This window comes from Oncorhynchus mykiss, chromosome 16 (genome assembly GCF_013265735.2).
Source record: "Oncorhynchus mykiss isolate Arlee chromosome 16, USDA_OmykA_1.1, whole genome shotgun sequence".
In the NCBI taxonomy this organism is placed as follows: Eukaryota; Metazoa; Chordata; class Actinopteri; order Salmoniformes; family Salmonidae; genus Oncorhynchus; species Oncorhynchus mykiss.
The window spans coordinates 42,729,933-42,752,810 of NC_048580.1; positions in this window are offsets into that span (position 1 = coordinate 42,729,933).

A 22,878-nucleotide genomic window follows, 5' to 3' on the forward strand; every position below is an offset into this window, starting at 1 on the left:
GTTAGAGCGTTGGACTAGTAACCAAAAGGTTGCAAGTTCAAATCCCCAAGCTGATAAGGTACAAATCTGTTGTTCTGCCTCTAAGCCGTCATTGAAAATAAGAATTTGTTCTTAACTGACTTGCCTAGTAAAATAAATTGTCTAAATGTTGTTGTTTTTTAAATCATACATTAGTCAAAAGCTTTGAATGCTACTCTTCTTACATGTGAGCGATGGAGAGATATTCTAAAATATCCTTGTACTTTTAACCAGGCATTCAGCAACTAAGCAACCAACAGCTACACTGGCTCATAGTGGACAAACGATAACGGTCTAACACTTGGAAAGGAATTGTAAATTGAACATTACTTTTTTTTTTTAGGACTCTTAGTAAAACAAGAAAGGCGGTGGAGCAGTCTGGAAAGGTTGAGATATTTCACATCAGCATGATACTCCCCACAACCAGGATGGCGGGTAGGCTTTCATTTGAATGAAGGCAACCTTAAACTCTCATATAGACTGATGAAGAGACATAAAGAGGAAAAGACCGAAAACAGATGAAAGCAGTTCGGGTTAAAACAGATGGTAGATGGTTAGCAATTGAATACAAGCTTCCCAGGTGGGTTGACCTATAGGAAAAGTAAGGAAAGACAGGATGTATAACTTTACATTTTAATTTATATATTTTTGTTATGGTGGATTTCTAAAAAAAAATCAAAGCCTAGTGGTAATCATACTGTAGGTGTAAAAAACTTTGTTGAACCCTGGTTAATGTGCCAAGCAGAAAGAATACATACGCTGCAGGGAACAAATAAATCTAACATTTGATCAGTGCCAGCATGACCTTGTCAATATCAATGCATCGCTGAGGAATGACATTTACATTTCTCTCTAATGATAGTCTTGAATTGTTTCGCAATCAACTGTAGGACCCAGAAGAATCAACACCATGAGAGAAAAGTAATGATCTCTTTTAGCTCAATATTTGATGTACTTATTTGATTAGGAGAGCATTTCCCAAATTTGGTCATGGGGACCCCATGGGGTGTTTTTTTGTTTTGTTTTTTGCCCAAGCACTACACAGCTGATTCAAATAATCAAATCTTGAGGATGAGTTCATTATTTGAATCAGTTATTTAGTGCAATGGGCTAAACCAGAACGTGCCCTTAGGGGTCTCCCCCATTTCGGAAACACTGGATTAGGATATACAAAATAATGAGTAAAAAATAAATACATCTACTGAAATGACTTTACCGATCATTCTAAGACCACATTATATTTGTGTTACTGTAAACTGTTTCATTAAGAGGTGAACCAAGCACATAATGTGTCCTCTTAAGTTCCCTAATGTTAGGAAACAACGCATGGCTTGGAATTTATCTTCGTTTTGTTTTACAATGAAACGTGTTTACTTGAAGCACAATACTTCTGCCCAATACTTTTTAAACGACATAGAATTCTAACAAGAGTCACAATGGTGGTGGTATCTGTGGTATTTCAGAAATCCCATTTTATAATCAAAATGTCCATCTAGGAGCCTTCTTTATGAGTTGCTTTAAATGAGTTGTCTCTTTGTGTCCATAGTTCCTGCACTCCAATCACATACTTTGATGAGTGATTGATTGCAGAAAGTTACCAGCCAAATGGCAATGTATTATTGTTCAAAAAACATGAAGAAAAGGGCATCCTCTTGAGGACTGACCTTGTATGAAATACTAAGACATCCATAGTTACCAGGGTCCTCTGACCATTTCACAAGAGTTATTATTTATTTCCTTGAGCTGAGCCGGAAACTACACAGGCAGTCTTCCTTGGGAGCTTTTAACGGTTACTTAGGTACTCAATCACCGACTTCAGATTTTCTGTGTGTCCCCAGATCTAATTTGTATTATTTTCTCCTCTCTTTTTGTCTTTTCTTTGGCTGTCTCTGAAATGCTTCATCCTCACTAGAAACCATAAATAACACCATTAAGTCCACACAAAAGAGAGCAACAGTTTACATGCAATAATTGATTTCCAATAAAACTGATGAGGTAGCCTAGTGGTTAGAGTGTTGGGCCAGTAACCGAAAAGTTGCTAGATCGAATCCCTGAGCTGACATGGTAAAAATCGTTCTTTCTGCCCCCGAACAAGGCAGTTAACCCACTGTTCCTAGGCCGTCATTTTAAATAAGAATTTGTTCTTAACTGACTTGTTCTTAACTGACTAGTTAAATAAAGGTTAAATAAAAATAAATGAGCAATGTTGAAGAACGAATGAGAGTGAAAAAGAAAAGAGTTTGGTGGCACTTCTTTTATGATAGTCTTCTAAATGATGTTTTATTTTATATACAGGGGTCAGATGAAGGTTTTACCATGACAGGAAGTGTGGAACTTTGAGTAGTGGAGGCCATAACATCAGCGTTGTTATTTTCTAAAGCACCATAGCTTTAGTTTCTGTTTGGTTATTTGCTTTTATTCTCTATGACTGTGCAACCATCTATACACGCAGTGACAACCAGCCAATCCAAAGGCTTTCATCGACCGATCTATAGTGTTAGGTGGTTTTCAATATCCATCGGAAAACACCCTTTGAAACAATTCCCTTTTCATGAACACATGTATTAACATATTTTGTTGGGCAAAAGGCTAGAATAGAGATTGAGAGCATTGAGGCGTAAAGGCGTTTGAGAGGGTTTCACAAGTTGAAGCTCAGAGTTGATGTATTGTTTGAACAACCAGTGCTTTGTCACAATGGTGACCATCAATTATTTCCAAATTGTATCAAGTCTGAATTTGTTATATAGAACCACGTTATTTCTCAGTGGAAGAGTATTTTTCTTCAAACTATTGAAGACTAAAGTTCTACATTTACACGAAGTGTATTCCATCGCTCAGGAAGGATAGTTTCAGAGAGCTAAGTGCTTAATAGATGCAGAAATGGTTGTAACACCTGGGTGAAACATGACGTGAACTGAGTCCCACACAGGAAGTGGAATTTACACAAGCCTTCAGATAGAGATGTGAGTCTTCAAAGATAACAAGATGACTTCTTATTTGTCTCACACCACTGAATGGGAGGTGGGGGTTGGGCTGCAGGAGGAAATTATGTGCCACGGAATTCCACAAACAACTCAGCAGTAACCTCTTGGGCTTCTGTCTTTTTTAGTTGTCTGTCTGAGTATTGTAAGTAGGTGTGGACAGTGCAAAACTACACATTTTATGACATAATTGACTGTAGGGTCACTCCACCAATTCAGTGCCTTTTGTGAAGTGTAACTTCGATTTCACCTATTTTATTTACATTCTTTCATAAAGAGCACATGTTCAACTTCAAAGGGCCTGCCACTTCATAAAAACACGTTTTCCCATCTCAAGAGGTTAAATAAAAAGACGAATATAGTAAGTACCTATAAAGTGCCAAATAAAGTAACAGGGTTGACCGTAACCGGGTTGACGATTTCATTTTAAATTAGCCATGAATCCCCTTGTGACATGGGGAATGGAAGCTTGTTGTGTGCCATAGGGAGTGGCAGTTGAATGCCAGCTACACAAAAACTTTTGTTTAAATATTTCTAGCCTGTCTATCTATGGGTAACAGGGTTGACGTGTTAGGCTTGACCTGCTCAGTTTTCCACCACACAACACCAGGAAGTGGCCAAAGAGTAGAACCAGCTCACCTGCTTTTACACTGTTTTCACTAATAGATGTTCAATGTTTCTTTTAGATTTGTTCTTTTTTTTTTAAGGAATTTGTTTCACCATATTAAAACGAAAGTTCAGTTCACGTAACAGACTTGACCTTAAAATGAGGGACAGACGTAAAATGTTTCACTAATCACATGAAATAAACACTATGAATTCAGAAATGACTTTTGTCAAACCAACAAAATAACTAGGGCTTTACAATGATGGTGAAAACTTAACTTAATTTTGGGTTAAATGGGGTAAAATCTTCCTTGAAGCCACCAGGAATGCACTGAGGAACATTATTTTATTTATTTATTTATATGTCTTTATTTACCTAAAAGAAAACAGATTTATTTAATTCTCCGTGTGGTCTATATTAAAAGGCAATTCATTTAATAAAACAGGCTTTTAAAATGTGAAAGGGCAAAAGGCACTCTTTTAGTGGAACGACCCAATACATATTCATTCTCTTAGTGGTTGATCAGCTCAGGATCCCACACATGGCTGTAATTTAATGGAGAATTGCCCACCGGGTTCCTGTCCAGAGGTAAACACACTAATAGTCAGGCTTTTGTTATTGCACGACTATGACAACTGCTTCTATCAACAAACAATAAAGTGTTGAGGGAACAAGGAGTCACTGTATGTATGGAGGGACCCTGCTGTGCCCACTTCTCACCACCAGTCGATCATTGACCAGAGATTATTTATGAGTCTATATTTACAAGCCAATAGTAAAACATGAATGGACTGGCTGCATGGGATCCATTTTCCATTTTTCCATTCAGAAATTGAAAACGGCATACTGATTTAATTCGTCTTGAAAACAGAATAGAGTACATGTTAATTGCTCTTGGAAATGTATCACTGATATAGTGATCACTGAAATGCAGCCAGTGTCCTTTGCTGTCACTAAGTAGCTATCATGGCATTGGTTGATGTGGTGTCGGATACTGAGAGAAAAAAAAGTGCTAGAGAAATTGAGACACGGCAAACACACAGGGCCAGGCAGTCACCATCAAGCTGTGAGTCAACAGGGGGCCAATCCTTCAAATCTGAGATGTAATCTGGGGCCGGAGAGCTATAAACGTTTACTGGGTGGGAGGTGCTGCTGGATAGGAAGAGGGGCTGCAGGAGATGAGTCCCTTCTTTAGTTAACCTATGGTGTTCAAATAGTATTGGTTTTCTTTCAAATACTTGAGCTGTGCTAGATTGAGATTGCCTGGCACAATGGAATAGTCCCAAACGTGCAAAGCAAACCTCATCCATATGTAACTCCCAGGTAGGCTCAATCTAACGCTCAATGCATTTGAGAGAAAACAAATACTACTTGAACCCAGGTCTGATAGACTATCATGACCATCAGTAAAGTAGCATATCAAGCATCTCCTAGTTAGTTCTTAGCGAGGATGGATTTGTATGCCTTTCCTGGTTGGTGCATAAGAGGTGAATCATATGAGCACAAGTGCTCCCACATGGTATATGCACTCACATTGATTGATTAGCTAACATGTAGAAATTGCAGCCAGATGGTAAAGTGACTAGTTTCTGGTAAAGTGTTATGCTGACTAAACATTGAACACAGGCACGCCAACACAATGTTTTGGAAAGTGTGGTGATGAAATATGGATGCACTGTTTGGTACCACAGATATTGTTTACAGCACAGGCAAACCTCTCCTTCATCTGTTGCTACAGAACCAACCCCTGAAATTTACATACTTATTTACATGGTGTCTGTCAACTTTGGTGGTTTTCTTACATCAGGCAAATAAAAAATAGGAATTTTAAAGTGTTATTTAAATGTCAGCTGTTCATACAAGAACTAGATTACTTGTGGACCACATTCATAGCAGGATTCACTGATTTACATGCACAATCCCCCAAGAAATACAATCAACCTGTCAACATTGTTCAGTAGTCCCTCCAAACAAATTGGGAATATTCCTTTTTAGTGGCTAAAATTTATTATGAGGTAAACAGGCTACAAATTACAAAACTATCGTCTCTTTCATCTGTTTTCTAGCCATGCAGTAAATGTCTCATTTTAAAAATAGAGTTATGTAAATAAATAGGGTTATTCAATTATGCCTCCATGTATTTTACTTCACTTTTGAGCACGCAACATGCGGTGACTCTGTTTGTGTCTTTCAGTTGCAAGGTTACCGATAGAGGGGAAAATCATGCTTGTTTGGTTTGAAATTACCATTTTAGTAGGTTAGTAGACATAGTGCCTTTGGAAGGTATTCAGACCCCTTGACAGCCTTAATCCAAAATGTATTAAATGTAATTGTATCAATCAACTCACAATACCTCATAATGACAAAGCCTAAATGTTTCTGTCACAGTGACCATCAGGTTTTTGGTCACGTCCCTGACCATGGCCCTTCTCCCCTGATTTGCTCTGTTTGGCTGGACGGCCAGCTCTAGGAAGAGTCTTGTTGGTTCCAAACGTTTTACATTTAAGAATGATGGAGGCCACTGGGTTATTGGGAATCTTTAATGCTGTAGAATTATTTTGGTACCCGTTCCAAGATCTGTGCCTGTCTCAAGGGCTCTGCGGACAATTCCTTCGAGCTCATGGTTGGTTTTTGCTCTGACATGCACTATCAACTGTGGGACCTTATATAGACAGGTGTGTGCCTTTCCAAATCATGTCCAATCAATTGAATTTACCACCGGTGAACTCCAATCAAGTTGTAGAAACATCTCAAGGATGATCAATGGAAACAGGCTGCACCGGAGCTCAATTTCGAGTCTCATAGCAAAGGGTCTGAATACTTATGTAAATAAGGTATCTTTTTTTTCTTTTTATAAATTAGCAAATTTCTAAACCTGTTTTCGCTTTGTCATTATGGGACATTGTGTGTAGATTGCTGAGTAAAACATTTTTTTAATCAATTTTAGAATTATTCTGCAACGTAACAAAATGTTGAAAAATTCAAGGGGTCTGAATACTTTTCCCGAAAGCACTGTATCCCAGCAAATTTCAGAGTCAGACTGATAGGCCTTTATAATTCCTAACCAATCATTCTGACAGCATTATGTTACAGCACCATAAGGCACCAAATTATATTGTGAAAAGGAATGGTCCATTGCCCAAATTGATTTGTACTAACCCCAAATCCACCTGTGCTTCTCTCATAGAACCTATAGTATCTATAGTTACAATTGTGTCAGTGTTTTCTTTCTGTATGACTCTTTACAGAATCGTTTTTAGCTACAAAGCACTTTAAGGTACATGCCCTATTTCATACCTGCTACACCAGATTTTGTGCTTTTGTAAACCAGAAAATAACAAACATTTTCGAGGAACAGAATCAAAACCTGGATCAAAAGTGATCTTATAATGTTCTGGAACAGAGTCGTTATTTTAAAAGCATGGGAACTGGTTAATAGCGCTATTTTACGTTCCAGGCATTTTTTTTTGCAGTCCCACAAAAACAAAAAAAAACAAAGCGCCCATGCAAAGCCCTCGCTCTTTCACACAGAAACTTATTCCAGTGTCTGCCTTCCAGCAAAAAATATTTGCCAATGTCTGTACATGTGTAGGCTACCTGAACCTGCCCCTCCGAAGCATTTTTTTTTGCAGTCCCACAAAAACAAAAAAAAACAAAGCGCCCATGCAAAGCCCTCGCTCTTTCACACAGAAACTTATTCCAGTGTCTGCCTTCCAGCAAAAAATATTTGCCAATGTCTGTACATGTGTAGGCTACCTGAACCTGCCCCTCCGAAGCATATGCTCCTGCAGCCTACTGACATTACAAGCGTGATTCAGAAATTAGGGAGAGATTTTTTTAAATTAGAGTAACTTTTTCAAGCTAGTTAAGGATACTATAGTTATCACGTTTCACATTGGATGTATTAACTGCAAAAAGGTAAGACGTGTTTTTATTTTAATTCTGTTGCCACTCTTCACACACAAACTTGCTATCTAGCTAACATTAGCTAGCTAGCGCTAGTGAAACGCTAAGCCAAGTCTCGGAAGTTCAAAGTCATTCAAAGTTCCTTCATGGAAGCCCCTCCTCTGTAGGTATAATTCTGTGTGCCTAATTCAGATAATACATGCAATAACAAGATGTCCAGCGCTTCGTGCCCTACACTTGTCTGTCCAATGCATGTAAACGACTATAGCTTGCCTGCTCCATAGCAAGCTGCTCTATCCGCACTGATTGGTGAAGTAATTTAATATCAAACTAAATGTAATGATTTCAGAGGTTTAAAAAGGAACAGGAAGGAACGATTTAAACTGTTATTTTTGAGGGGGTTTGAACCGGTTCAGAACCTTATTTTGCTGGTTGGAACAGTTAACGGAAACAAAAAAAATGATGGTTCTGTTCAGCAAGAAGCGATAGGAAAATAATTCCGGTTCCAACGCCTGGTTGTAACAAAGAAGTATGAGACAAATGTACACATCTAATAAGAAAAACGTTTCACATCTGAATGTATAATGCCCTCCACTAATATTGACACCCTTGGTAAATATGAGCGAAACGGCTGTGAAAAAAAATGCTTTATTATTTATCCTCTTGGTTTTTCATTCAAAATATTCACAAAAATCTAACCTTTTAAATAAAGTAAAATCATTGAAAGTAAAAACAAATTCTGACCATAAAACAATTATTGGCACCCCTTCATTCAATACATTGTGTAACCTCCCCTTGCCAAGATAACAGCTTGGAGTCTTCTCCTATAATGTGTACTGAGGTTGGAGAACACACAGCAAGGGAGCTGAGACCATTCTTCCATACAGAATATCTCCAGATCCTTCAGCTCTTCAGCTCATCCCATAGGTTTTCTAACGGGTTTAGGTCGGGACTGGGAAGGCCATGGCAAAACCTTGATACTGTGGTTAGTGAACCATTTTTGTGTTGATTTTGAGGTGTGCTTTGGATCATTGTCTTTCTGGATGATCCAACCACGGCCCAATTTAAGCTTTCTAGCAGAGGCAATCAGGTTCTGATTTAATATCTGCTGGTACTTGATGGAGTTCATGATACCATGTCCCTTAACAAGTTGTCCAGGGACTTTGGAAGAAAAACAGCCCCACAACATCAAAGATTCACCACCATACTTCACAGTGGGGATGAGGTACTTTTCTGCGTGGCTATCGTTCTGTCTACGCCAAACCCACCTCTGGTGTATGTTTCCAAAAAGCTCTATTTTGTTCTCATCTGACCATAGAACCTGTTCCATTAATGTTTGGCAAACTGTAGGCGCTTGAGTTTGTTGTTTGATGACAGCGAAGGCTTTTTTAATGCAACCCCCCTAAACAACTTGTGGTTATGTATGTGGCGTCTGGTCAGAGCTGGGAACTTTCTGACCCCAAGATCCAACTATCGTCTGTAATTCTTCAGCTGTAAAACGTTGAGATTTTTTGGGCCACACAAACCATCCTCCTCACTGTGCGTAGGGTCAATATAGACACACGTCCCCTTCTAGGCCGATTGTTAACATCTCCAGTTGCTTTAAACTTCTTAATTATTGCCCTGATAGTGGAAATGGGCATTTTCAACTATTGAGCTATTTCCTTACAGACATGTCCTTATTTGTGCATCTCAACAACCTTGGATGATGGATGATGATGGGAACTTGGCCTGTATGTCACCTCTTATTTATACCCCAGTCAAACAAGAAGTCATGGCTTACCACTTAATCACTCAGGTGAACTTAACGTAAAATATAATGGGAATATACTACATCATTTCTAGGGGTGCCAATAATTGTGGCACACGTTTCTGAGAAAAATATTTATTTCACAAACGTCCCTTTTTCAGGACCCTGTCTTTCAAAGATAACTCGTAAAAATCCAAATAACTTCACAGATCTTAATTGTAAAGGGTTTAAACCCTGTTTCCCATGCTTGTTCAATGAACCATAAACAATTAATGAACATGCACCTGTGGAACGGTCGTTAAGACACTAACAGCTTACAGATGTTGGGCAATTAAGGTAACAGTTATGAAAACTTAGGACACTAAAGAGGCCTTTCTACTGACTCTGAAAAACACCAAAAGAAAGATGCCCAAGATCCCTGTTGAGCACCGGGAACGTGAAGGAGGAATGAGGACTGCAGATATGGTAAGGGCAATAAATTGCAATGTCTATACTGTGAGATGCCTAAGACAGCCCTACAGGGAGACAGGACGGACAGCTGATCGTCCTCGCAGTGGCAGACCATGTGTAACAACACCTGCACAGGCTCGGTACATCCAAACATCACACCTGTGGGACAGGTACAGGATGGCAACAACAGCTGCCCGAGTTACAGCAGGAAGGCACAATCCCTCCATCAGTGCTCAGACTGTCCGCAATAGGCTGAGAGAGGCTGGACTGAGGGCTTGTAAGCCTGTTGTAAGGCAGGTCCTCACCAGACATCACCGGCAACAACGTCGCCTATGGGCACAAACCCACCGTCACTGCTCTTCACTGATGAGTCGCGGTTTTGTCTCACCAGGGGTGATGGTCTGATTCGCGTTTATCGGTGAAGGAAGGAGCGTTACACCGAGGCCTGTACTCTGGAGTGGGATCGATTTGGAGATGGAGGGTCCGTCATGGTCTGGTGCGGTGTGCCACAGCATCATCAGACTGAGCTTGTTGTCATTGCTGGCATTCTCAACACTGTGTGTTACAGGGAAGACATCCTCCTCCCTCATGTGGTACTGTTCCTGCAGGCTCATCCTGACATGACCCTCCAGCATTCTTATTTACAATAACGCCTATCCCGATCAAACCTGGACGACGCTGGGCCAGTAGTGCGCCGCTCTATGGGACTCCCAATCACAGTCGGATGTGATACAGCCTGGATTCGAACCAGGGCTTCAACTTCGTGAAAGGATTCAATAGAAATCAAATGTGGGCAACTGCCACACAATACATTTCATTTGTATTGTGTGGCATATTCATTTAACCTTTGTTTTATCATGGAGTTATTTTATAAAAGCACACTTTCGAAACTAGTAAACCATTTTATTATTTTATATTTCTTTGAGGTTTAATATTTCATGGAATCTTTATGCAAAGGCTACATTCTCTGAAATGTTAGAATAGTTATGATAAATTGTTAATATGTGTAAATATCTAGCCATTCTGCCATTGCATAGTAGGATATATGCAAACGTCTTTACTAGGCTTACTTTGGCATTGTTTGTGTTTGGTTTCCATCCTCTGTCAACAATACCAGCTATGTTCTGATCTGAAATTTACATGCGCACTGCATGGGGAAATGGATAAAAGTGTCTTATTGTTGTCATAGCAACCCTATAAACGGCCTCCTTGGCGGAGGTGAACAATGGTCAGACGTGGGGAGGTCTAATAGTCCTTTTCTTGTTATTCACAGCCACATCTGCTGCTCTCCATTCAAAGATATGGGATGTTCTGCTGATTCTTTTCTATCCTGCTTCCCCTTTGAAAATTGACAGGCTGAAGAAATTTGAATGAAATTAGGAATTCTGTCACCATCTGTGTGAAGAAGTGCAAATAGGTTAGCAGTTAGATTTTTGATCATTTTTGCTCAAAAATGAAAATTATACATGGCAAATTACCTAGTGTTGATATTTGGTGGTGTTATTCCCTAGACAAGGTTCCCCAACCTAGATCATCCCTTACCATATAAGGTGTATAGATGACACCAGAGCTTAGCAACCATGAGACATGCAGCAGTAGATTATGGCTAATGTCACCTTGGCCGAAATGATCCTCACTCCAAATGACTCTGTGTAAAACATTTATGGCGCTAAGCAATTGTGTTAGCAGCCACCCCCTGGTTAGCTGGTCGCTTCCATTCAGAGAATAGGCCTGCAGAGTGTGAAGGGTTAACTTCTCATTATATTCTAGAGGTTTTACCTCAGAGGTCGACAACTGTAAAGTCCCTGTAACTGGGTAAGGATGTTGTATCATATCATGTTATCATAGCCTTTCCATATCATGTTTTACGGGCATTCAAGTGACCTGGAATTCACTCAAAACCTGTCACGTGCTAAAATACATCCGGATATGTTTAAATCCGTTTGAATTGTTTCCCTGTTGAACAACAAGGTAGAAAACAAGTGATCCACCTGTGGCTATTAGCCTGTAAATCAACACGCAGGGTTGTATGAAATTACCATGAATCTTTAAGAAAGAGAAGAACAGTTGACATAATGCCATGTCCGAGCTTTGTCCCTCAGCCTTAGCTTGCCCTGCTTGCGGGGGGGTGGGGGGTTATAGAGCTTGAAAGAAAGTACAAGTTGTGAAAGGGAAAGAAACCACAGATGTCAATTGTCCCCGGCGACAGATAGAATGGGAGTGAAACCACCTGCCTGTAGCCGACACCAAGACATCACACATTCAATGACAGAGAGACTCCTGTTGCTTTCCTACATGACAGAGCAAGGACTGAAGCTTTTGGAGAGGGGACGAAACCCTGTAAAGCACTCACACTGGCTGATGTAGTGTTTTACATGGCATCACAGTGAAGGATTTGAACAGTAGGCTAAACTTCTTTCCAGTTGACAGTGAGTTCACAATGCCTGAGAAAGAAAACTATTATTCTGCCCCTCATCTTAATTGAGTACTTCAAACTGGTGTGACCTGTTGTAATAATCACCAAGCTTGTTTCCCCACATTCTATGTGTGGTCAATGACTCCTCACCTTAGCTTAGCCTATGTATTCTCCTTATGCAAACACACACCAGTGACCGATGACTGACTTAGAGGGAGATCAAAAAAAAGAGGGGAAAAGAGGAATCCAACCCCCACATCCATATTGATTAAACAAATTTGCCGCAAATCATTTTACAAATGCTCTGTGGGAGGCTATAGAAGCTGGTGGAAATGCCCCTATTCAGACACCCTCCTCCCCCGCAGGGAAGGAACCCTGAATCTTCGCTCGTTTAAGCGTGCTGACAGACAAACAGCCTCTGATCCTCTGGCCATCTGCAGGGAGGGTCAGCCAGCCCAGTGCACTGCCATGGGGTCTTTGTGTCCCCGAAACCTTGAGATTTAACGGTGACAAAAAAAAACAACATTGGCCATCATCAGGGAGGAAGGGAGCAAACATAGAGAAACAAATCTCATTCAGAGGGCACAGAATGTTTAGTGTAATTATTTCAAGGGATATTTATTGATGTTACGTATAGGCAATTATGAGTACAAAAACATAAATACTGAAAACAGGTGTTCTCCACTGCTCACCCAATACACAGAGAGAGTACACATCAACCTCTAATATTAAACATGAATTCGTGTCCTGGACATATAAACGAGAGCAATGAACCTTAAAGATAACACTGTAATGGAAAGGGCTGTACAAATTAAATGTAGTTTTTATTATGTGCTGGATCTGAGGGGTAGCCCCACAGGGGAAGGTAAACAGGAAGTACCAGATGTAACAGACTGACCTAACTATGCACACACACAATGCCTGCCTTGTCACTACTGGTGAGTAGATGTGGCAGCTAACCTACTATCTCTATCAGTAATGACTATAGGGTTAACATAAGCCAAGTTTGCAGATATCTCAAAATCTAACTATACTTTGATGGGCAGAGGTGGCCAACTAAAATTACCTGTCCTGTAACCTCTTTTTTTTTTAACCTTTTCGCTGGGGATTTAAAAATACAGACCCAATCTCTTTAATTCTGACAGGAGTGATCACAAACCAGATCAATTGATATAACAACGGTTTCATAAACAAAACTCTGTCATAATGAATGGTTTTTAGTATTGTCTTGATTCTCATAAGTTGGGAGCTTCTGTAAAAGTTCCCATAGCACTTGTTTGGTCCTTCCATGTTGGGGGCCCGGGCATCCTTCCCCTTCTCATAACCTCAAACATGTGGTCAGCTCCTATTATTTTAACTGCTTCCAGTGGCTTGAGATCCTGCTCAACCTCAGAGTGCAATCAGGAACAGGAATGGCCACATTAAACGTCCAGGCTGGGGACAGCTTAGGTTACCATAGTTATGAAGACTGGAGGGGAAAAAAACAAGGTGAAATGGTGGCAATAACCATCTAAAGTGCCTGAGCAATGTGCCTCACAATCAATCCTTCTCTCATCTTCGAGGTCGTCTATCGATTCGATATAGGGGGTTAAAACGAATTGAAAACACCACAACACTTTCACAAACAAATATCATTATCATAGTTAGGTATGCCCAGAACTTGCAAGAGAGGGATTGGGGCAAATTCCAAATTTGGTTTTCTACTTCTGTTTGAGATTGCGGCAACATCCACACAAATACACTATATATACAAAAGTATGTGGTTACCCCTTCAAATTAGTGGATTCAGCTATTTCAGCCACACCCGTTGCTGAAGGGAGTGTAAAATCGAGAACACAGCCATGCAATCTCCATAGACAAACAGTGCTGTAGCGCGTGAAAATAGTCTGTCCTCGGTTGCAACACTCCCTACCGAGTTCCAAACTGCCTCTGGAAGCAATATCAGCAAAATAACTGTTAGTCGGGCACTTCATGAAATTGATTTCTGTGGCCGAGCAGCCGCACACAAGCCTAGGATCACCATGTGCAATGTCAACCGTCGGCTGGTGTCGTGTAAAGCTCACCACCATTGGACTTTGAGGCGGTAAAAACACATTCTCTGGAGTTATGAATCACGCTTCACCATCTGCAGCTCGACAGACAAATCTAGGTTTGGCGGATGCCAGGAGAACACTACCTGCCCGAATGCATAGTGCCAACTTTAAAGTTTGGTGGAGGAATAATGGTATGGGCTTTTTTATTGTTTGGGCTAGGCCCCTTAGTTCCAGTGAAGGGAAGTCTTAACACTTCAGCATACAATGACATTCTAGACGATTCTGTGCTTCCAACTTTGTGGCAACAGTTTGGGGAAGGCCCTTTCCTGTTTTAGCATGGAATTGCCCCCATGCACAAAGCGAGGTCCATACAGAAATGGTTTGTCAAGATCGGTGTAGAAGAACTTGACTAGCCTGCACAGAGCCCTGACCTCAACCCCATCGAACACCTTTGTGCCGACCTCACTAATGCTCATGGCTGAATGGAAGCAAGTCCCCGCAGCAATGCTCCAACAACTAGTGGAAAGGTTTCCCAGATTAGTGGAGGTTGTTATAGCAGCAAAGGTGGGACCAACTCCATATTAATTCCCATGATTTTGGAATGAGACGTTCGACAAGGAGGTGTTTCACATACTTTTGGTCATGTAGTGCATGGCCGTGTTGATATTTCAGTTCTATGAAGAAGATTATGATTATGCTCAGCGGAAGCAGCTGAAATTTGGGTGGTGAAGGATAGCCAAATAGTAATGTTAACAGCAGCTATCTTTACCACAGAGAGAGCCATGCACCTATTGCTGAGAGGGGAGTAGACCATTATCATGGCTCCACAACACAGAGAGCAGCTCAATTGTCATTACAACATAAAATGCACACAGACACCAACACGCGTGCACACACAACACTTTTCTTCTTCACATATTCCTGTTTTGAGAGGTTTATAGATTGTGCGAGGAATGAGGGGTTCCACACACAAACCTAATCCAGCCTAATGGCCCGTCGTTCATAAAGATGTCACGAGTGATGTGAGCAGAGCAGGTTATTGTGACCTTGGGACACACAACTCTATCCCTCACCCCAGATCTCAGAAGACTCACTGTCACATCAGTTGCTGGCTGGCACTGCAACCGCCCATAAAAAACACGCCAGCTTGTTTTTGGGGGACAGAGGGAGTCATAATACTCCACAGGCTACCTCAAGTAATATCCACTGGAGAAAGACGAGAAAATGTGATTGTATGTATTTAGAATTTAGTAAGCTACTATGATGCCAAAGTTCTGAAGACTCATTACATTGTAAGTCGATATTTATAATAACAAGTAAGCAATGTAAGAACAACTGCCATAGATCAGTGTTTGGTAGTGTCCACGTGTGGACACATACCCTCATCCCATGTTTTCAATTCCATTTCCCCACTGCGAGTCGGATGTTACGCAGGCTCCGTGACTCCTTCCAGTCAGCATCCACACAATGAGAAAAATATACTCCTCTACTCTTGCCTGCAGATTTTTCTCATAAAAACTCTTTGATAATTTAACCATCTGGCCAGAACCAGAAAAAAGTCCTAAAAGGGGCACAAATAAGGTCAAGGGTTGCCGCCTCCCTGGGTCAGGGGCCTTTGAAGGCTGTTATAGTGGACTTTACGAAAATTGTCAGCCTAGATCCCCTTGACAAATTAAAGCACATTCTTCTATTTTTAACAAGTATTCCATTACAGTTGCCAACCACCAAACATCACCAAAGGAAATGTTGGTCATAATGTCTGTCATCAATATAGTAGACTGCGAGGAGAGCAGAGGATAGAAGTCGGTGATATAGACACAGTACATAAAGTTCCTTCGGAAAGTATTCAGACCCCTTGACTTTTCCCACATCTTGTTAGGTTACAGCCTTATTCTAAACTTTCTTAAATTGTTTTTTTTTATTTCATCATCAATGTACACAAAAAAAACAATGACAAGGCAAAAACAGCTATATTGAAATTTGTGCAAATTTCTTACAAATAAAAAAATGCAATACCAAATTACATAAGTATTTTGACCCTTTACTCGGTACTTTGTTGATGCACCTTTGGAAGCGATTACAGCCTCGAGTCTTCTTGGGTATGACACTACAAGCTTGGCACACCTGTATTTGGGGAGCTTTTCCCATTCTTCTCTGCAGATCCTCAAGCACTATCAGGTTGGATGGGAACACAGCTATTTTCAGGTCTCTCCAGAGATGTTTGATCAAGTCCGGGCTCTGGCTGGGCCACTCTAGGACATCGACTTGTCCCGAAGCCACTCCTGCGTTGTCTTGGCTGTGTGCCTAGTGTTGTTGTCCCATTGGAAGGTGAACCTCCACCCCAGTCTGAGGTTCTAAGCGCTCTGAAGCAGGTTTTCATCAAGGATCTCACTGTAGTTTGCTCTGTTCATCTTTAGTCTCCCAGTCCCTGCTGGTGAATAACATCCCCACAGCATGATGCTTCACCGTAGGGATGGTGCCAGGTTTCTTCCAGAAGCTAAACTTGGCATTCAGGCTAAAAGAGTTCAATCTTGGTTTCATCAGACCTGAGAGTCCTTTAGGTGCCTTTTGGCAAACGCCAAGTGGGCTGTTATGTACCTTTTGCCGAGGAGTGGCTTCCGTCTGGCCACTCTACCATAAAGGCCTGATTGGTGGAGTGCTGCAGAGATGGTTGTCCTTCTGGAAGGTTTTCCCATCTCCACAGAGGAATTATGGAGCTCTGTCAGAGTGACCATTGGGTACTAGGTCACCTCCCTGACCAAGGCTCTTCTCCCCTGATTGCTCAGTTTGGCCGGGTAGCCAGCTCTAGGAGTCTTGGTGGTTCCAAACTCCTTTAATTTAAGAATGATGGAGGCCACTGGGTTCTTGAGGACCTTCAAGGCTGCAGACATTTTTTAGTACCCTTCCCCAGATCTGTGCCTCACAATCCTGTCTCAGAGCTCTATGGACATTTCCTTCGACCACATGGCTTGGTTTTTGCTCTGATATGCACTGTCAACTGGGGGACATTATATAGACAGGTGTGTGCCTTTCCAAATAATGTCCAATCAATTGAAATCAAGTTGTAGAAACAAATCAAGGATGATCAATGGAAAAAGAATGTGCCTGAGCTCAATTTCGAGACTCATTGCAAAGGGTATGAATACTAATGTAATAAGGTATGTTTTTCTTCTTCTAATAAATTAGCAAAAAAAAAACTGTTTTCGCTTTGTTATTATGGGGTATTGTGTGTAGATTGATGAGAAATCATATTTAATCCATTTTAGAATAAGGCTGTAACATAAAATGTGAAAAAAGGGAAGGGGTCTGAATACTTTCCGAATGCAATGTGATGATGCTAACCATAGTTAAGACTTGGCAGTATCAGCAAGACAATGTTATTTATATATTAGCTAATTGATTTTTACATTTGCCAATTATAAATGTTGATGTTATAATTGTGTTATGTATTAGTTTTTCTGTATAGTAACTTGTGTATCAAACGCTTCTCTAAATGTATAACTGCTAGACAGAGAGGGAAGGTAGGAGTTGTGTTTTCATGCATAACATGAGATTTTTTAACTTTGTACAGTTGAAGTCGGATGTTTAAATACACCATAGCCAAATACATTTCAACTCAGTTTTTCACAATTCCTGACATTTAATGCTAGTAAAAATTCCCTGTCTTAGGTCAGTTAGGATCACCACTTTATTTTAAGAATGTGAAATGTCAGAATAACAGTAGAGAGAATTATATTTTTCAGCTTTTATTTCTTTCATCACATTCCGCGTGGGTCAGAAGTTTACATACACTCAACTAGTATTTGGTAGCATTGCCTTTAAATTGTTTAAGTTGGTTCAAACGTTTCGGGTAGACTTCCACAAGCTTCCCACAATAAGTTGGGTGAATGTTGGCCCATTCCTTCTGACAGAGCTGGTGTAACTGAGTCAGGTTTGTTGGCCTCCTTGCTCGCACACACTTTTTCAGTTCCGCCCACACATTTTCTATAGGATTGAGGTCAGGGCTTTGTGATGGCCACTCCAATACCTTGACATGGTTGTCCTTAAGCCATTTTGCCACAACTTTGGAAGTATGCTTGGGGTCATTGTCCATTTGGAAGACCCATTTGCGACCAAGCTTTAACTTCCTGACTGATGTCTTGAGATGTTGCTTCAATGTATCCACATTAATTTCCTCCCTCATGATGCCATCTATTTTGTGAAGTGCACCAGTCCCTCCTGCAGCAAAGCACCCCCACAACATGATGCTGCCACCCCCGTGCTTCACGGTTGGGATGGTGTTCTTCGGCTTGCAAGCTTCCCCCTTTTCCTCCAAACGTAATGATGGTCATTATGGCCAAACAGTTCTATTTTTGTTTCATCAGAACAGAGGTCAAGCAAAGAGGCACTGAGTTTGAAGGTAGGCCTTGAAATACATCCACAGGTAGACTCAAATGATGTCAATTAGCCTATCAGAAGGTTCTGAAGCCATGACATAATTTTCTGGAATTTTCCAAGTTGTTTAAAGGCACAGTGAATTTATTGTATGTTAACTTCTGACCGACTGGAATTGTGATACAGGGAATTATAAGTGAAATAATCTGTCAGTAAACAATTGTTGGAAAAATGACTTGTCATGCACAAAGTAGATTTCCTAACCAACTTGCCAAAACTATAGTTTGTTAACAAGAAATTTGTGGTGGTTGAAAAACTAGTTTTAATGACTCCAACCTAAGTGTACGTAAATGTAGACTTCAACTGTATGTATGCAGTGCTGTGAAAAAGTATGTGTCCGCTTTCTAAATCTCTATTTTTGCATATTTTTTTTATACTGAAAGTTATCAGATCTGAAACCAAAACCTAACATTAGATTAAGGGACCTTGAGTGAACAAATAACAATACATGCTAATTTCCTTTATTTCATAAACAAAGTTATGCAAAACCCTAATGTCCCTGCGTGGAACAAGTAATTGCCCCCACCTTTAGCTTCAATGACTCCAACCAAATGCTTCATGGAGCTGTTGATCAGTCTGTCACAACGCTGTGGAGGAATTTTGGCCCACTCTTCCATGTAGAACTGCTTTAACTCAGCAACATTTGTGGATTTTCAATTGTCAACTGCTCGCTTCAGGTCCTGCCACAACATCTCAATCGGGATTAGGTCTGGCCAATCCAAAACTTTACATTTGTGGAATTGTAACCATATTCATGTCGACTTGACTGTGTGTTTTGGATAATTGTCTTGCTGCATGATCCAGCTGCTCTTCAGCTTCAGCTCACAGAGGGATGGCTTGACATTCTCCTGTAGAATTCTCTGATATAGAGCAGAATTCATGATTCCTTCTAATAAGGAAAGTCGTCCAGGTCCTGAGGCAGAAAAGCATCCCCAAACCAACACCAAGATTTTTACTGTTAAATGCAGTGTTTGGTTTTCGCCAGGCATAATGGGACCCATGTCATCCAAAAAGTTATACTTTTGACTCATCTGTCCATAGAACATTCTTCCAAGAGTTTTGATGATCATCCAGGTGCTTTTTGGGAAACTTGAGTCAACTTCTTGGACGCTGCCTGCTTTATATAGCAAGCCACGGCCATGTGACTCACTGTCTGTAGACGCAAACCACTTTCGTGAACAGGGTGGTGTACCTAGTAAGCTGGCCACTGAATGTGTGTATGTATATACACAGAACAAAAATGTAAAAGCAACATGTAAAGTGTTTCATTTCATGAGCTGAAACAAAACAAATTCACTGAAAGCTTATTTCTCTAAAATTGTGTGCACCATTTGTTTACATCCCTGTTAGTGAGCATTTCTCCTTTGCCAAGATAATCTCTCCACCTGACAGGTGTGGCATATCAAGAAGCTGATTAAACAGCATGATCATCACACAGGACAACAAAAGGCCACTATAAAATGTGCAGTTTTGTCACACAATGCCACAAAGTTGAGTGAGCGCGCAATTGGCATGCTGACTGCAGGAATGTGCCCCAGCGCTGTTGCCAGATAATTTTACTTTAATTTCTCCACCATACGCCGCCTACAATGTTGTTTTAAAGAATTTGCAGTACGTCCAACTGGCCCACAATCGCAGACCATGTGTTACCATGCCAGCCCTGGACCACCACATCCGGCTTCTTCACCTGCGGGATCGTCTGAGACTAGCCACCTGGACAGCTGATGAAACTGGTGGGTTTCCCATTTAGAACCTCTGCACAAACTGTCAGAAACAGTCTCATCTGCGTGCCTGTCGTCCTCACCAGGGTCTTGACTTGACTGCAGTTAGTCGTCGTAACCAACTTTAGTGGGCAAATGCTCACCTTTGATGGCCACTGACAAACTGGAGATGTTTGCTCTTCATGGATGAATCCCGGTTTCAACTGTACCGGGTAGATGGCAGATAGCATGTATTGTGTCGTGTGGGCGAGGGGTTTGCTTATTTCAACGTTGTGAACAGAGTGCCCCATGGTGGTGGTAGAGTTATGGTATGGGCAGATATAAGCTACGGACAACAAACACAATTGCAATTTATTATTGGGAATTTGAATGCACAGCGATACCGTGACGAGATCCTGAGGCCCATTGTTTTGCCATTCTTCCGCAGCCATCACCTCATGTCGCAAGGATCTTTACACAATTGCTGGAAGCTGAAAATGTCCCAGTTCTTCCCATGGCCTGCATACTCATCAGAAATGCCACCCATTGAGCATGTTCGGGATGCTCTGGGTCGACGGGTACGGTAGCGTGTTCCAGTACTTGCCAATACCAGCAACTTCGCACAGCCATTGAAGAGTGGGACAACATTCCACAGGCCACAATCAACAGCCTGATCAACTTTATGCAAAGGAGAGGCAAATGGTGGTGATGCCATTTGGTATCTGTGACCAACAGATGCATATCTGTATTCCCAGTCATGCGAAATCCATAGCTTAGGGGCTTGTGAATTTATTTCAATTTACTGATTTCCTTATATGAAATGTAACTCAGTAAAATCTTTGAAATTGTTGCCTGTTGCGTTTATATTTTTGTTCAGTATAAGATACCTTATAGGGTATTACTACAGTGACAAGCGTCTGTTCCCCTTCCAGAACAAATATATACATATATAATACATAATATATATACATAATATATATATTTAAACTTTTTGTTTGAGGTTAATACTTGCTATCTCTCTAAGCATAGAGGAATACATGTGTGCCAGGCTACACTCTAAGAAATAGTATGGTTAGGGTGCAGTATTGTTCCCAAGGGGTACAAAAATATGAAAATACACAATGTACCTTCAGTTCAGAGGTGTGCACATGGTACTGTTGTATAATCCAGTGTGTGGATAATCTAGTATAAATTGTGCATTTTAGTACCCAATATCTTGAATACAAAAAGGTACAATCATCACACACCATGCCCATCATTATCGTATTTTCGAGGATGCCCTATGGCAGGTCGATTTTTTTAAATTATTTTTTTAATCCAAAAATGTAACTTTGTTGCAGTGTCTTTTAACATGCACATTGATTGATTGATCTTATGCTACACAATGATAAATACATTTTTCTAAACTAATCCAATCTGTTAGTAGATGGACTTATTGGACTCGTTACGGAGATGCTTAGATGGTCTCAATTTTTCCAACCTTGGCAGACATAGTAAATGGAGAGTGCGGGTGATTAAAAGTTCAGATTTTTAGATATCTTAACTCTGCCTGGATTCAAATAGGATTTACATATAACTTTGCATGCCAGCATAATGTGACTTGCCAGATGTGGCCTGCAAACTGGAGTTTCAGACCACTGTATTAGGGTAAAACTAGGCTGTCAACGTATAGCCTTATGATATATTTAATGTATTGTCATAAAGACTTTTTAATTTCAATGATAAAATAGGCATTCACTTGGTGAAGGCTACTGGACTAAAAGCCATTGAATGCAACAACCATGTCTCTGTCACTAGAAAACACAGTCATAGGTGGTACTGGTAACTCTTCAATTTACTTCAAAATTAAACTTTATTTGTCACATGCGCTGAATACCACAAGTGTAGACTTTACAGTGAAATGCTTGCTTACAAGCCCTTAACCAACAGTGCAGTTCAATAAGAGTTAAGAAAATATTTGCCAAGTAGACTAAAATAAAAAGTAACACAATAGGAATAACAATAACAAGGCTATATACAGGGGGCCCTGGTACAGGTTAGTTGAGGTAATTTGTACATGTAGGTTGGGGTGAAGTGACTATGCATAGATAATAAACAGCGAATAGCAGCAGTGTACAAAAGGGAGGGGGGGTCAATTTAAATTGTCCGGTGGCGATTTTATTAATTGTTCAGCAGTCTTATGGCTTGGGGGTAGAAGCTGTTGAGGAGCCTTTTGGTCCTAGACTTGGTGCTCCGGTACTGCTTGCCGTGCGGTAGCAGAGAAAACGGTCTATAACTTGGGGGACTGGAGTCTCTGACAATTTTATGGGCTTTCCTCTGACATCGCCTACTGTATAGGTCCTGGATGGCAGGAAGCTTGGCCCCAGTGATGTACTGGGCTGTTCGCACTTCCTCTGTAGCGCCTTACGGTCAGAGGCCGAGCAGTTACCATACCAGGCGGTAATGCAACCGCTCAGAATGCTCTCGATGGTACAGCTATAGAACCTTTTGAGGATCTTTTGGGGACCCATGCCAAATCTTTTCAGTCTCCTGAGGGGGAAAAGGTTTTGTCATGCCCTCTTTACAACTGTCTTGGTATGTCTG